Here is a 14,653-nt window from a genome sequence, read left to right on the forward strand (position 1 = left end):
AACCAATTAATGCGGGGGGGGGTGGAACGAGCAGCTGTCTACCCTTAGCAGGAGGGTTGCTGATTAATTACCTCTCCTGCTGCTGCTGCTGCTGGCTGTCCAGCAGCAGACTGAAGGTGGCTGCTGCTGTGCGCAGGTATATAAAGGCTCAGAGCCTATTATGACACGCGCAGCCAACGTTCCATTGCCACATTCCGTCTACTGCAGGCGGGATACCTGGATGGCTGAATGTCACTGAGAAGCTCACAGAGACCGCCATAAGCAACAGTTTAAAAGAATGCCACAGACTAATCAACCAAACTTTTTGGGTTGGTTTCTCTTTTATAGTCTGCAGGCATTAAATGAAAGAAGTCAGTGTTCCAGCAGAGGGAGACAACGTTTCAGAAAAGGCATTGTAGCAAACCAAAAAAGAAATTTTAAGCGCAGCAGAGTAACCAGCTCACATACCTGTTAGCTCAGGTGAGTTTAAAAGGCTGCTGTTGATAACAAGGGCATTTGCTAAATAGATGGTGTGTGTGCAACAATATACTGAAAGGTCAATTATATTGTGCAGCTTCTCTCACCACCTGTAGTTATTTAGGTGAAAGCTCCAAAATGCTTGCCTAATATGTCTGTTTATCCAAAAGGAAGTATAGAGGGAGAGCTAGATAGATAGCATTGCATTACATTACATTACATGGCAATGCAATGCACAGTTGCTGAAGTTGAACCAAAATGAGCTTGTCATCTGGCTTCTGCAACTTTTAACATGAAAAATCCAATGAGGAGAAGAAAAGCAAAGCCAAAGAGTCCATCCCAAAATCCGACAAACAAGCAAAATGAACAAAAAGCATTGAATTCAATTCTTTCTGATTTTAGAAACTGCATTAAAGAAGGGGTGCACCGGTCCTGGAGATACTGCAATACCAGGTCAATGCGTGGAGTGGACAGAGCAAGCTCTTTTTCCATCTCCCTGTTCTAAAAATCCATTTAATATATGGTCCCCAGATAGGGGACGTATCAGATATTAAACTGATAAGAACAGATACTACACTTGATCTTAGCCAAAAGGCCGAGAAGCGATAACCAGAATTGGTTTCCGACTACGGTGCCACCCAAGGATTCTGAAAAGTCCATTTGTGGAGATGGCCACCTGGACTCCCGTTAAGAAGACATGCTGTCAACCTCTAGATCCCTCACATGCCTGCACTTTTCGGCTTGCTGCTGCTGCAATCCACGCGTTTTAGATCTGCATAACTCCACCTCTTTTAGCACAGTACCCTCAACCCCCGGCTGTTCCCACCCGCCTCAACACCGCTGGAAGGGAGGAGAACCAATTAATGCGGGGGGGGGGTGGAACGAGCAGCTGTCTACCCTTAGCAGGAGGGTTGCTGATTAATTACCTCTCCTGCTGCTGCTGCTGCTGGCTGTCCAGCAGCAGACTGAAGGTGGCTGCTGCTGTGCGCAGGTATATAAAGGCTCAGAGCCTATTATGACACGCGCAGCCAGCGTTCCATTGCCACATTCCGTCTACTGCAGGCGGGATACCTGGATGGCTGAATGTCACTGAGAAGCTCACAGAGACCGCCATAAGCAACAGTTTAAAAGAATGCCACAGACTAATCAACCAAACTTTTTGGGTTGGTTTCTCTTTTATAGTCTGCAGGCATTAAATGAAAGAAGTCAGTGTTCCAGCAGAGGGAGACAACGTTTCAGAAAAGGCATTGTAGCAAACCAAAAAAGAAATTTTAAGCGCAGCAGAGTAACCAGCTCACATACCTGTTAGCTCAGGTGAGTTTAAAAGGCTGCTGTTGATAACAAGGGCATTTGCTAAATAGATGGTGTGTGTGCAACAATATACTGAAAGGTCAATTATATTGTGCAGCTTATCTCACCACCTGTAGTTATTTAGGTGAAAGCTCCAAAATGCTTGCCTAATATGTCTGCTTATCCAAAAGGAAGTATAGAGGGAGAGCTAGATAGATAGCATTGCATTACATTACATTACATGGCAATGCAATGCACAGTTGCTGAAGTTGAACCAAAATGAGCTTGTCATCTGGCTTCTGCAACTTTTAACATGAAAAATCCAATGAGGAGAAGAAAAGCAAAGCCAAAGAGTCCATCCCAAAATCCGACAAACAAGCAAAATGAACAAAAAGCATTGAATTCAATTCTTTCTGATTTTAGAAACTGCATTAAAGAAGGGGTGCACCGGTCCTGGAGATACTGCAATACCAGGTCAATGCGTGGAGTGGACAGAGCAAGCTCTTTTTCCATCTCCCTGTTCTAAAAATCCATTTAATATATGGTCCCCAGATAGGGGACGTATCAGATATTAAACTGATAAGAACAGATACTACACTTGATATTAGCCAAAAGGCCGAGAAGCGATAACCAGAATTGGTTTCCGACTACGGTGCCACCCAAGGATTCTGAAAAGTCCATTTGTGGAGATGGCCACCTGGACTCCCGTTAAGAAGACATGCTGTCAACCTCTAGATCCCTCACATGCCTGCACTTTTCGGCTTGCTGCTGCTGCAATCCACGCGTTTTAGATCTGCATAACTCCACCTCTTTTAGCACAGTACCCTCAACCCCCGGCTGTTCCCACCCGCCTCAACACCGTTGGAAGGGAGGAGAACCAATTAAGGCGGGGGGGGGGGTGGAACGAGCAGCTGTCTACCCTTAGCAGGAGGGTTGCTGATTAATTACCTCTCCTGCTGCTGCTGCTGCTGGCTGTCCAGCAGCAGACTGAAGGTGGCTGCTGCTGTGCGCAGGTATATAAAGGCTCAGAGCCTATTATGACACGCGCAGCCAGCGTTCCATTGCCACATTCCGTCTACTGCAGGCGGGATACCTGGATGGCTGAATGTCACTGAGAAGCTCACAGAGACCGCCATAAGCAACAGTTTAAAAGAATGCCACAGACTAATCAACCAAACTTTTTGGGTTGGTTTCTCTTTTATAGTCTGCAGGCATTAAATGAAAGAAGTCAGTGTTCCAGCAGAGGGAGACAACGTTTCAGAAAAGGCATTGTAGCAAACCAAAAAAGAAATTTTAAGCGCAGCAGAGTAACCAGCTCACATACCTGTTAGCTCAGGTGAGTTTAAAAGGCTGCTGTTGATAACAAGGGCATTTGCTAAATAGATGGTGTGTGTGCAACAATATACTGAAAGGTCAATTATATTGTGCAGCTTATCTCACCACCTGTAGTTATTTAGGTGAAAGCTCCAAAATGCTTGCCTAATATGTCTGTTTATCCAAAAGGAAGTATAGAGGGAGAGCTAGATAGATAGCATTGCATTACATTACATTACATGGCAATGCAATGCACAGTTGCTGAAGTTGAACCAAAATGAGCTTGTCATCTGGCTTCTGCAACTTTTAACATGAAAAATCCAATGAGGAGAAGAAAAGCAAAGCCAAAGAGTCCATCCCAAAATCCGACAAACAAGCAAAATGAACAAAAAGCATTGAATTCAATTCTTTCTGATTTTAGAAACTGCATTAAAGAAGGGGTGCACCGGTCCTGGAGATACTGCAATACCAGGTCAATGCGTGGAGTGGACAGAGCAAGCTCTTTTTCCATCTCCCTGTTCTAAAAATCCATTTAATATATGGTCCCCAGATAGGGGACGTATCAGATATTAAACTGATAAGAACAGATACTACACTTGATCTTAGCCAAAAGGCCGAGAAGCGATAACCAGAATTGGTTTCCGACTACGGTGCCACCCAAGGATTCTGAAAAGTCCATTTGTGGAGATGGCCACCTGGACTCCCGTTACGAAGACATGCTGTCAACCTCTAGATCCCTCACATGCCTGCACTTTTCGGCTTGCTGCTGCTGCAATCCACGCGTTTTAGATCTGCATAACTCCACCTCTTTTAGCACAGTACCCTCAACCCCCGGCTGTTCCCACCCGCCTCAACACCGTTCGAAGGGAGGAGAACCAATTAAGGCGGGGGGGGGGGTGGAACGAGCAGCTGTCTACCCTTAGCAGGAGGGTTGCTGATTAATTACCTCTCCTGCTGCTGCTGCTGCTGGCTGTCCAGCAGCAGACTGAAGGTGGCTGCTGCTTTGCGCAGGTATATAAAGGCTCAGAGCCTATTATGACACGCGCAGCCAGCGTTCCATTGCCACATTCCGTCTACTGCAGGCGGGATACCTGGATGGCTGAATGTCACTGAGAAGCTCACAGAGACCGCCATAAGCAACAGTTTAAAAGAATGCCACAGACTAATCAACCAAACTTTTTGGGTTGGTTTCTCTTTTATAGTCTGCAGGCATTAAATGAAAGAAGTCAGTGTTCCAGCAGAGGGAGACAACGTTTCAGAAAAGGCATTGTAGCAAACCAAAAAAGAAATTTTAAGCGCAGCAGAGTAACCAGCTCACATACCTGTTAGCTCAGGTGAGTTTAAAAGGCTGCTGTTGATAACAAGGGCATTTGCTAAATAGATGGTGTGTGTGCAACAATATACTGAAAGGTCAATTATATTGTGCAGCTTATCTCACCACCTGTAGTTATTTAGGTGAAAGCTCCAAAATGCTTGCCTAATATGTCTGTTTATCCAAAAGGAAGTATAGAGGGAGAGCTAGATAGATAGCATTGCATTACATTACATTACATGGCAATGCAATGCACAGTTGCTGAAGTTGAACCAAAATGAGCTTGTCATCTGGCTTCTGCAACTTTTAACATGAAAAATCCAATGAGGAGAAGAAAAGCAAAGCCAAAGAGTCCATCCCAAAATCCGACAAACAAGCAAAATGAACAAAAAGCATTGAATTCAATTCTTTCTGATTTTAGAAACTGCATTAAAGAAGGGGTGCACCGGTCCTGGAGATACTGCAATACCAGGTCAATGCGTGGAGTGGACAGAGCAAGCTCTTTTTCCATCTCCCTGTTCTAAAAATCCATTTAATATATGGTCCCCAGATAGGGGACGTATCAGATATTAAACTGATAAGAACAGATACTACACTTGTTCTTAGCCAAAAGGCCGAGAAGCGATAACCAGAATTGGTTTCCGACTACGGTGCCACCCAAGGATTCTGAAAAGTCCATTTGTGGAGATGGCCACCTGGACTCCCGTTACGAAGACATGCTGTCAACCTCTAGATCCCTCACATGCCTGCACTTTTCGGCTTGCTGCTGCTGCAATCCACGCGTTTTAGATCTGCATAACTCCACCTCTTTTAGCACAGTACCCTCAACCCCCGGCTGTTCCCACCCGCCTCAACACCGTTCGAAGGGAGGAGAACCAATTAAGGCGGGGGGGGGGGTGGAACGAGCAGCTGTCTACCCTTAGCAGGAGGGTTGCTGATTAATTACCTCTCCTGCTGCTGCTGCTGCTGGCTGTCCAGCAGCAGACTGAAGGTGGCTGCTGCTTTGCGCAGGTATATAAAGGCTCAGAGCCTATTATGACACGCGCAGCCAGCGTTCCATTGCCACATTCCGTCTACTGCAGGCGGGATACCTGGATGGCTGAATGTCACTGAGAAGCTCACAGAGACCGCCATAAGCAACAGTTTAAAAGAATGCCACAGACTAATCAACCAAACTTTTTGGGTTGGTTTCTCTTTTATAGTCTGCAGGCATTAAATGAAAGAAGTCAGTGTTCCAGCAGAGGGAGACAACGTTTCAGAAAAGGCATTGTAGCAAACCAAAAAAGAAATTTTAAGCGCAGCAGAGTAACCAGCTCACATACCTGTTAGCTCAGGTGAGTTTAAAAGGCTGCTGTTGGTAACAAGGGCATTTGCTAAATAGATGGTGTGTGTGCAACAATATACTGAAAGGTCAATTATATTGTGCAGCTTATCTCACCACCTGTAGTTATTTAGGTGAAAGCTCCAAAATGCTTGCCTAATATGTCTGTTTATCCAAAAGGAAGTATAGAGGGAGAGCTAGATAGATAGCATTGCATTACATTACATTACATGGCAATGCAATGCACAGTTGCTGAAGTTGAACCAAAATGAGCTTGTCATCTGGCTTCTGCAACTTTTAACATGAAAAATCCAATGAGGAGAAGAAAAGCAAAGCCAAAGAGTCCATCCCAAAATCCGACAAACAAGCAAAATGAACAAAAAGCATTGAATTCAATTCTTTCTGATTTTAGAAACTGCATTAAAGAAGGGGTGCACCGGTCCTGGAGATACTGCAATACCAGGTCAATGCGTGGAGTGGACAGAGCAAGCTCTTTTTCCATCTCCCTGTTCTAAAAATCCATTTAATATATGGTCCCCAGATAGGGGACGTATCAGATATTAAACTGATAAGAACAGATACTACACTTGATCTTAGCCAAAAGGCCGAGAAGCGATAACCAGAATTGGTTTCCGACTACGGTGCCACCCAAGGATTCTGAAAAGTCCATTTGTGGAGATGGCCACCTGGACTCCCGTTAAGAAGACATGCTGTCAACCTCTAGATCCCTCACATGCCTGCACTTTTCGGCTTGCTGCTGCTGCAATCCACGCGTTTTAGATCTGCATAACTCCACCTCTTTTAGCACAGTACTCTCAACCCCCGGCTGTTCCCATCCGCCTCAACACCGTTGGAAGGGAGGAGAACCAATTAAGGCAGGGGGGGGGTGGAACGAGCAGCTGTCTACCCTTAGCAGGAGGGTTGCTGATTAATTACCTCTCCTGCTGCTGCTGCTGCTGGCTGTCCAGCAGCAGACTGAAGGTGGCTGCTGCTGTGCGCAGGTATATAAAGGCTCAGAGCCTATTATGACACGCGCAGCCAGCGTTCCATTGCCACATTCCGTCTACTGCAGGCGGGATACCTGGATGGCTGAATGTCACTGAGAAGCTCACAGAGACCGCCATAAGCAACAGTTTAAAAGAATGCCACAGACTAATCAACCAAACTTTTTGGGTTGGTTTCTCTTTTATAGTCTGCAGGCATTAAATGAAAGAAGTCAGTGTTCCAGCAGAGGGAGACAACGTTTCAGAAAAGGCATTGTAGCAAACCAAAAAAGAAATTTTAAGCGCAGCAGAGTAACCAGCTCACATACCTGTTAGCTCAGGTGAGTTTAAAAGGCTGCTGTTGATAACAAGGGCATTTGCTAAATAGATGGTGTGTGTGCAACAATATACTGAAAGGTCAATTATATTGTGCAGCTTATCTCACCACCTGTAGTTATTTAGGTGAAAGCTCCAAAATGCTTGCCTAATATGTCTGTTTATCCAAAAGGAAGTATAGAGGGAGAGCTAGATAGATAGCATTGCATTACATTACATTACATGGCAATGCAATGCACAGTTGCTGAAGTTGAACCAAAATGAGCTTGTCATCTGGCTTCTGCAACTTTTAACATGAAAAATCCAATGAGGAGAAGAAAAGCAAAGCCAAAGAGTCCATCCCAAAATCCGACAAACAAGCAAAATGAACAAAAAGCATTGAATTCAATTCTTTCTGATTTTAGAAACTGCATTAAAGAAGGGGTGCACCGGTCCTGGAGATACTGCAATACCAGGTCAATGCGTGGAGTGGACAGAGCAAGCTCTTTTTCCATCTCCCTGTTCTAAAAATCCATTTAATATATGGTCCCCAGATAGGGGACGTATCAGATATTAAACTGATAAGAACAGATACTACACTTGATCTTAGCCAAAAGGCCGAGAAGCGATAACCAGAATTGGTTTCCGACTACGGTGCCACCCAAGGATTCTGAAAAGTCCATTTGTGGAGATGGCCACCTGGACTCCCGTTAAGAAGACATGCTGTCAACCTCTAGATCCCTCACATGCCTGCACTTTTCGGCTTGCTGCTGCTGCAATCCACGCGTTTTAGATCTGCATAACTCCACCTCTTTTAGCACAGTACCCTCAACCCCCGGCTGTTCCCACCCGCCTCAACACCGTTGGAAGGGAGGAGAACCAATTAAGGCGGGGGGGGGGGTGGAACGAGCAGCTGTCTACCCTTAGCAGGAGGGTTGCTGATTAATTACCTCTCCTGCTGCTGCTGCTGCTGGCTGTCCAGCAGCAGACTGAAGGTGGCTGCTGCTGTGCGCAGGTATATAAAGGCTCAGAGCCTATTATGACACGCGCAGCCAGCGTTCCATTGCCACATTCCGTCTACTGCAGGCGGGATACCTGGATGGCTGAATGTCACTGAGAAGCTCACAGAGACCGCCATAAGCAACAGTTTAAAAGAATGCCACAGACTAATCAACCAAACTTTTTGGGTTGGTTTCTCTTTTATAGTCTGCAGGCATTAAATGAAAGAAGTCAGTGTTCCAGCAGAGGGAGACAACGTTTCAGAAAAGGCATTGTAGCAAACCAAAAAAGAAATTTTAAGCGCAGCAGAGTAACCAGCTCACATACCTGTTAGCTCAGGTGAGTTTAAAAGGCTGCTGTTGATAACAAGGGCATTTGCTAAATAGATGGTGTGTGTGCAACAATATACTGAAAGGTCAATTATATTGTGCAGCTTATCTCACCACCTGTAGTTATTTAGGTGAAAGCTCCAAAATGCTTGCCTAATATGTCTGTTTATCCAAAAGGAAGTATAGAGGGAGAGCTAGATAGATAGCATTGCATTACATTACATTACATGGCAATGCAATGCACAGTTGCTGAAGTTGAACCAAAATGAGCTTGTCATCTGGCTTCTGCAACTTTTAACATGAAAAATCCAATGAGGAGAAGAAAAGCAAAGCCAAAGAGTCCATCCCAAAATCCGACAAACAAGCAAAATGAACAAAAAGCATTGAATTCAATTCTTTCTGATTTTAGAAACTGCATTAAAGAAGGGGTGCACCGGTCCTGGAGATACTGCAATACCAGGTCAATGCGTGGAGTGGACAGAGCAAGCTCTTTTTCCATCTCCCTGTTCTAAAAATCCATTTAATATATGGTCCCCAGATAGGGGACGTATCAGATATTAAACTGATAAGAACAGATACTACACTTGATCTTAGCCAAAAGGCCGAGAAGCGATAACCAGAATTGGTTTCCGACTACGGTGCCACCCAAGGATTCTGAAAAGTCCATTTGTGGAGATGGCCACCTGGACTCCCGTTAAGAAGACATGCTGTCAACCTCTAGATCCCTCACATGCCTGCACTTTTCGGCTTGCTGCTGCTGCAATCCACGCGTTTTAGATCTGCATAACTCCACCTCTTTTAGCACAGTACTCTCAACCCCCGGCTGTTCCCATCCGCCTCAACACCGTTGGAAGGGAGGAGAACCAATTAAGGCGGGGGGGGGGTGGAACGAGCAGCTGTCTACCTTAGCAGGAGGGTTGCTGATTAATTACCTCTCCTGCTGCTGCTGCTGCTGGCTGTCCAGCAGCAGACTGAAGGTGGCTGCTGCTGTGCGCAGGTATATAAAGGCTCAGAGCCTATTATGACACGCGCAGCCAGCGTTCCATTGCCACATTCCGTCTACTGCAGGCGGGATACCTGGATGGCTGAATGTCACTGAGAAGCTCACAGAGACCGCCATAAGCAACAGTTTAAAAGAATGCCACAGACTAATCAACCAAACTTTTTGGGTTGGTTTCTCTTTTATAGTCTGCAGGCATTAAATGAAAGAAGTCAGTGTTCCAGCAGAGGGAGACAACGTTTCAGAAAAGGCATTGTAGCAAACCAAAAAAGAAATTTTAAGCGCAGCAGAGTAACCAGCTCACATACCTGTTAGCTCAGGTGAGTTTAAAAGGCTGCTGTTGATAACAAGGGCATTTGCTAAATAGATGGTGTGTGTGCAACAATATACTGAAAGGTCAATTATATTGTGCAGCTTATCTCACCACCTGTAGTTATTTAGGTGAAAGCTCCAAAATGCTTGCCTAATATGTCTGTTTATCCAAAAGGAAGTATAGAGGGAGAGCTAGATAGATAGCATTGCATTACATTACATTACATGGCAATGCAATGCACAGTTGCTGAAGTTGAACCAAAATGAGCTTGTCATCTGGCTTCTGCAACTTTTAACATGAAAAATCCAATGAGGAGAAGAAAAGCAAAGCCAAAGAGTCCATCCCAAAATCCGACAAACAAGCAAAATGAACAAAAAGCATTGAATTCAATTCTTTCTGATTTTAGAAACTGCATTAAAGAAGGGGTGCACCGGTCCTGGAGATACTGCAATACCAGGTCAATGCGTGGAGTGGACAGAGCAAGCTCTTTTTCCATCTCCCTGTTCTAAAAATCCATTTAATATATGGTCCCCAGATAGGGGACGTATCAGATATTAAACTGATAAGAACAGATACTACACTTGATCTTAGCCAAAAGGCCGAGAAGCGATAACCAGAATTGGTTTCCGACTACGGTGCCACCCAAGGATTCTGAAAAGTCCATTTGTGGAGATGGCCACCTGGACTCCCGTTAAGAAGACATGCTGTCAACCTCTAGATCCCTCACATGCCTGCACTTTTCGGCTTGCTGCTGCTGTAATCCACGCGTTTTAGATCTGCATAACTCCACCTCTTTTAGCACAGTACCCTCAACCCCCGGCTGTTCCCACCCGCCTCAACACCGTTGGAAGGGAGGAGAACCAATTAAGGCGGGGGGGGGGGGGTGGAACGAGCAGCTGTCTACCCTTAGCAGGAGGGTTGCTGATTAATTACCTCTCCTGCTGCTGCTGCTGCTGGCTGTCCAGCAGCAGACTGAAGGTGGCTGCTGCTGTGCGCAGGTATATAAAGGCTCAGAGCCTATTATGACACGCGCAGCCAGCGTTCCATTGCCACATTCCGTCTACTGCAGGCGGGATACCTGGATGGCTGAATGTCACTGAGAAGCTCACAGAGACCGCCATAAGCAACAGTTTAAAAGAATGCCACAGACTAATCAACCAAACTTTTTGGGTTGGTTTCTCTTTTATAGTCTGCAGGCATTAAATGAAAGAAGTCAGTGTTCCAGCAGAGGGAGACAACGTTTCCGAAAAGGCATTGTAGCAAACCAAAAAAGAAATTTTAAGCGCAGCAGAGTAACCAGCTCACATACCTGTTAGCTCAGGTGAGTTTAAAAGGCTGCTGTTGATAACAAGGGCATTTGCTAAATAGATGGTGTGTGTGCAACAATATACTGAAAGGTCAATTATATTGTGCAGCTTATCTCACCACCTGTAGTTATTTAGGTGAAAGCTCCAAAATGCTTGCCTAATATGTCTGTTTATCCAAAAGGAAGTATAGAGGGAGAGCTAGATAGATAGCATTGCATTACATTACATTACATGGCAATGCAATGCACAGTTGCTGAAGTTGAACCAAAATGAGCTTGTCATCTGGCTTCTGCAACTTTTAACATGAAAAATCCAATGAGGAGAAGAAAAGCAAAGCCAAAGAGTCCATCCCAAAATCCGACAAACAAGCAAAATGAACAAAAAGCATTGAATTCAATTCTTTCTGATTTTAGAAACTGCATTAAAGAAGGGGTGCACCGGTCCTGGAGATACTGCAATACCAGGTCAATGCGTGGAGTGGACAGAGCAAGCTCTTTTTCCATCTCCCTGTTCTAAAAATCCATTTAATATATGGTCCCCAGATAGGGGACGTATCAGATATTAAACTGATAAGAACAGATACTACACTTGATCTTAGCCAAAAGGCCGAGAAGCGATAACCAGAATTGGTTTCCGACTACGGTGCCACCCAAGGATTCTGAAAAGTCCATTTGTGGAGATGGCCACCTGGACTCCCGTTAAGAAGACATGCTGTCAACCTCTAGATCCCTCACATGCCTGCACTTTTCGGCTTGCTGCTGCTGCAATCCACGCGTTTTAGATCTGCATAACTCCACCTCTTTTAGCACAGTACCCTCAACCCCCGGCTGTTCCCACCCGCCTCAACACCGTTGGAAGGGAGGAGAACCAATTAAGGCGGGGGGGGGGGTGGAACGAGCAGCTGTCTACCCTTAGCAGGAGGGTTGCTGATTAATTACCTCTCCTGCTGCTGCTGCTGCTGGCTGTCCAGCAGCAGACTGAAGGTGGCTGCTGCTGTGCGCAGGTATATAAAGGCTCAGAGCCTATTATGACACGCGCAGCCAGCGTTCCATTGCCACATTCCGTCTACTGCAGGCGGGATACCTGGATGGCTGAATGTCACTGAGAAGCTCACAGAGACCGCCATAAGCAACAGTTTAAAAGAATGCCACAGACTAATCAACCAAACTTTTTGGGTTGGTTTCTCTTTTATAGTCTGCAGGCATTAAATGAAAGAAGTCAGTGTTCCAGCAGAGGGAGACAACGTTTCCGAAAAGGCATTGTAGCAAACCAAAAAAGAAATTTTAAGCGCAGCAGAGTAACCAGCTCACATACCTGTTAGCTCAGGTGAGTTTAAAAGGCTGCTGTTGATAACAAGGGCATTTGGTAAATAGATGGTGTGTGTGCAACAATATACTGAAAGGTCAATTATATTGTGCAGCTTATCTCACCACCTGTAGTTATTTAGGTGAAAGCTCCAAAATGCTTGCCTAATATGTCTGTTTATCCAAAAGGAAGTATAGAGGGAGAGCTAGATAGATAGCATTGCATTACATTACATTACATGGCAATGCAATGCACAGTTGCTGAAGTTGAACCAAAATGAGCTTGTCATCTGGCTTCTGCAACTTTTAACATGAAAAATCCAATGAGGAGAAGAAAAGCAAAGCCAAAGAGTCCATCCCAAAATCCGACAAACAAGCAAAATGAACAAAAAGCATTGAATTCAATTCTTTCTGATTTTAGAAACTGCATTAAAGAAGGGGTGCACCGGTCCTGGAGATACTGCAATACCAGGTCAATGCGTGGAGTGGACAGAGCAAGCTCTTTTTCCATCTCCCTGTTCTAAAAATCCATTTAATATATGGTCCCCAGATAGGGGACGTATCAGATATTAAACTGATAAGAACAGATACTACACTTGATCTTAGCCAAAAGGCCGAGAAGCGATAACCAGAATTGGTTTCCGACTACGGTGCCACCCAAGGATTCTGAAAAGTCCATTTGTGGAGATGGCCACCTGGACTCCCGTTAAGAAGACATGCTGTCAACCTCTAGATCCCTCACATGCCTGCACTTTTCGGCTTGCTGCTGCTGCAATCCACGCGTTTTAGATCTGCATAACTCCACCTCTTTTAGCACAGTACCCTCAACCCCCGGCTGTTCCCACCCGCCTCAACACCATTGGAAGGGAGGAGAACCAATTAAGGCGGGGGGGGGGTGGAACGAGCAGCTGTCTACCCTTAGCAGGAGGGTTGCTGATTAATTACCTCTCCTGCTGCTGCTGCTGCTGGCTGTCCAGCAGCAGACTGAAGGTGGCTGCTGCTGTGCGCAGGTATATAAAGGCTCAGAGCCTATTATGACATGCGCAGCCAGCGTTCCATTGCCACATTCCGTCTACTGCAGGCGGGATACCTGGATGGCTGAATGTCACTGAGAAGCTCACAGAGACCGCCATAAGCAACAGTTTAAAAGAATGCCACAGACTAATCAACCAAACTTTTTGGGTTGGTTTCTCTTTTATAGTCTGCAGGCATTAAATGAAAGAAGTCAGTGTTCCAGCAGAGGGAGACAACGTTTCAGAAAAGGCATTGTAGCAAACCAAAAAAGAAATTTTAAGCGCAGCAGAGTAACCAGCTCACATACCTGTTAGCTCAGGTGAGTTTAAAAGGCTGCTGTTGATAACAAGGGCATTTGCTAAATAGATGGTGTGTGTGCAACAATATACTGAAAGGTCAATTATATTGTGCAGCTTATCTCACCACCTGTAGTTATTTAGGTGAAAGCTCCAAAATGCTTGCCTAATATGTCTGTTTATCCAAAAGGAAGTATAGAGGGAGAGCTAGATAGATAGCATTGCATTACATTACATTACATGGCAATGCAATGCACAGTTGCTGAAGTTGAACCAAAATGAGCTTGTCATCTGGCTTCTGCAACTTTTAACATGAAAAATCCAATGAGGAGAAGAAAAGCAAAGCCAAAGAGTCCATCCCAAAATCCGACAAACAAGCAAAATGAACAAAAAGCATTGAATTCAATTCTTTCTGATTTTAGAAACTGCATTAAAGAAGGGGTGCACCGGTCCTGGAGATACTGCAATACCAGGTCAATGCGTGGAGTGGACAGAGCAAGCTCTTTTTCCATCTCCCTGTTCTAAAAATCCATTTAATATATGGTCCCCAGATAGGGGACGTATCAGATATTAAACTGATAAGAACAGATACTACACTTGATCTTAGCCAAAAGGCCGAGAAGCGATAACCAGAATTGGTTTCCGACTACGGTGCCACCCAAGGATTCTGAAAAGTCCATTTGTGGAGATGGCCACCTGGACTCCCGTTAAGAAGACATGCTGTCAACCTCTAGATCCCTCACATGCCTGCACTTTTCGGCTTGCTGCTGCTGCAATCCACGCGTTTTAGATCTGCATAACTCCACCTCTTTTAGCACAGTACCCTCAACCCCCGGCTGTTCCCACCCGCCTCAACACCGTTGGAAGGGAGGAGAACCAATTAAGGCGGGGGGGGGGGTGGAACGAGCAGCTGTCTACCCTTAGCAGGAGGGTTGCTGATCAATTACCTCTCCTGCTGCTGCTGCTGCTGGCTGTCCAGCAGCAGACTGAAGGTGGCTGCTGCTGTGCGCAGGTATATAAAGGCTCAGAGCCTATTATGACACGCGCAGCCAGCGTTCCATTGCCACATTCCGTCTACTGCAGGCGGGATACCTGGATGG

General features: G+C 45.3%; 11 non-coding genes across 11 annotated transcripts; all 11 read right to left on the reverse strand.

Annotated features, from left to right (window-relative positions):
- Nucleotides 1-872: 872 nt before the first annotated feature.
- On the reverse strand, nucleotides 873-1,063 carry LOC141187544 (U2 spliceosomal RNA). Its single transcript, XR_012261720.1, has one exon. It is a non-coding gene; the product is annotated as a U2 spliceosomal RNA (small nuclear RNA).
- A 1,120-nt stretch (nucleotides 1,064-2,183) lies between these two features.
- LOC141185427 (U2 spliceosomal RNA) lies at nucleotides 2,184-2,374 on the reverse strand. The gene has a single exon (XR_012260091.1). It is a non-coding gene; the product is annotated as a U2 spliceosomal RNA (small nuclear RNA).
- Nucleotides 2,375-3,495: 1,121 nt separating this feature from the next.
- LOC141187545 (U2 spliceosomal RNA) lies at nucleotides 3,496-3,686 on the reverse strand. Its single transcript, XR_012261721.1, has one exon. It is a non-coding gene; the product is annotated as a U2 spliceosomal RNA (small nuclear RNA).
- Nucleotides 3,687-4,807: 1,121 nt separating this feature from the next.
- LOC141184818 (U2 spliceosomal RNA) lies at nucleotides 4,808-4,998 on the reverse strand. The gene has a single exon (XR_012259537.1). It is a non-coding gene; the product is annotated as a U2 spliceosomal RNA (small nuclear RNA).
- A 1,121-nt stretch (nucleotides 4,999-6,119) lies between these two features.
- Nucleotides 6,120-6,310, reverse strand: LOC141187546 (U2 spliceosomal RNA). The gene has a single exon (XR_012261722.1). It is a non-coding gene; the product is annotated as a U2 spliceosomal RNA (small nuclear RNA).
- Nucleotides 6,311-7,430: 1,120 nt separating this feature from the next.
- LOC141187548 (U2 spliceosomal RNA) lies at nucleotides 7,431-7,621 on the reverse strand. The gene has a single exon (XR_012261724.1). It is a non-coding gene; the product is annotated as a U2 spliceosomal RNA (small nuclear RNA).
- A 1,121-nt stretch (nucleotides 7,622-8,742) lies between these two features.
- On the reverse strand, nucleotides 8,743-8,933 carry LOC141187549 (U2 spliceosomal RNA). The gene has a single exon (XR_012261725.1). It is a non-coding gene; the product is annotated as a U2 spliceosomal RNA (small nuclear RNA).
- A 1,119-nt stretch (nucleotides 8,934-10,052) lies between these two features.
- LOC141187551 (U2 spliceosomal RNA) lies at nucleotides 10,053-10,243 on the reverse strand. The gene has a single exon (XR_012261726.1). It is a non-coding gene; the product is annotated as a U2 spliceosomal RNA (small nuclear RNA).
- A 1,123-nt stretch (nucleotides 10,244-11,366) lies between these two features.
- On the reverse strand, nucleotides 11,367-11,557 carry LOC141187552 (U2 spliceosomal RNA). Its single transcript, XR_012261727.1, has one exon. It is a non-coding gene; the product is annotated as a U2 spliceosomal RNA (small nuclear RNA).
- Nucleotides 11,558-12,678: 1,121 nt separating this feature from the next.
- Nucleotides 12,679-12,869, reverse strand: LOC141187553 (U2 spliceosomal RNA). Its single transcript, XR_012261728.1, has one exon. It is a non-coding gene; the product is annotated as a U2 spliceosomal RNA (small nuclear RNA).
- Nucleotides 12,870-13,989: 1,120 nt separating this feature from the next.
- Nucleotides 13,990-14,180, reverse strand: LOC141187554 (U2 spliceosomal RNA). Its single transcript, XR_012261729.1, has one exon. It is a non-coding gene; the product is annotated as a U2 spliceosomal RNA (small nuclear RNA).
- Nucleotides 14,181-14,653: the final 473 nt, after the last annotated feature.

Source organism: Phyllobates terribilis, unplaced genomic scaffold (genome assembly GCF_046119375.1).
Source record: "Phyllobates terribilis strain yellow unplaced genomic scaffold, ASM4611937v1 Scaffold_40__1_contigs__length_11209783, whole genome shotgun sequence".
Lineage (NCBI taxonomy): Eukaryota > Metazoa > Chordata > Amphibia > Anura > Dendrobatidae > Phyllobates > Phyllobates terribilis.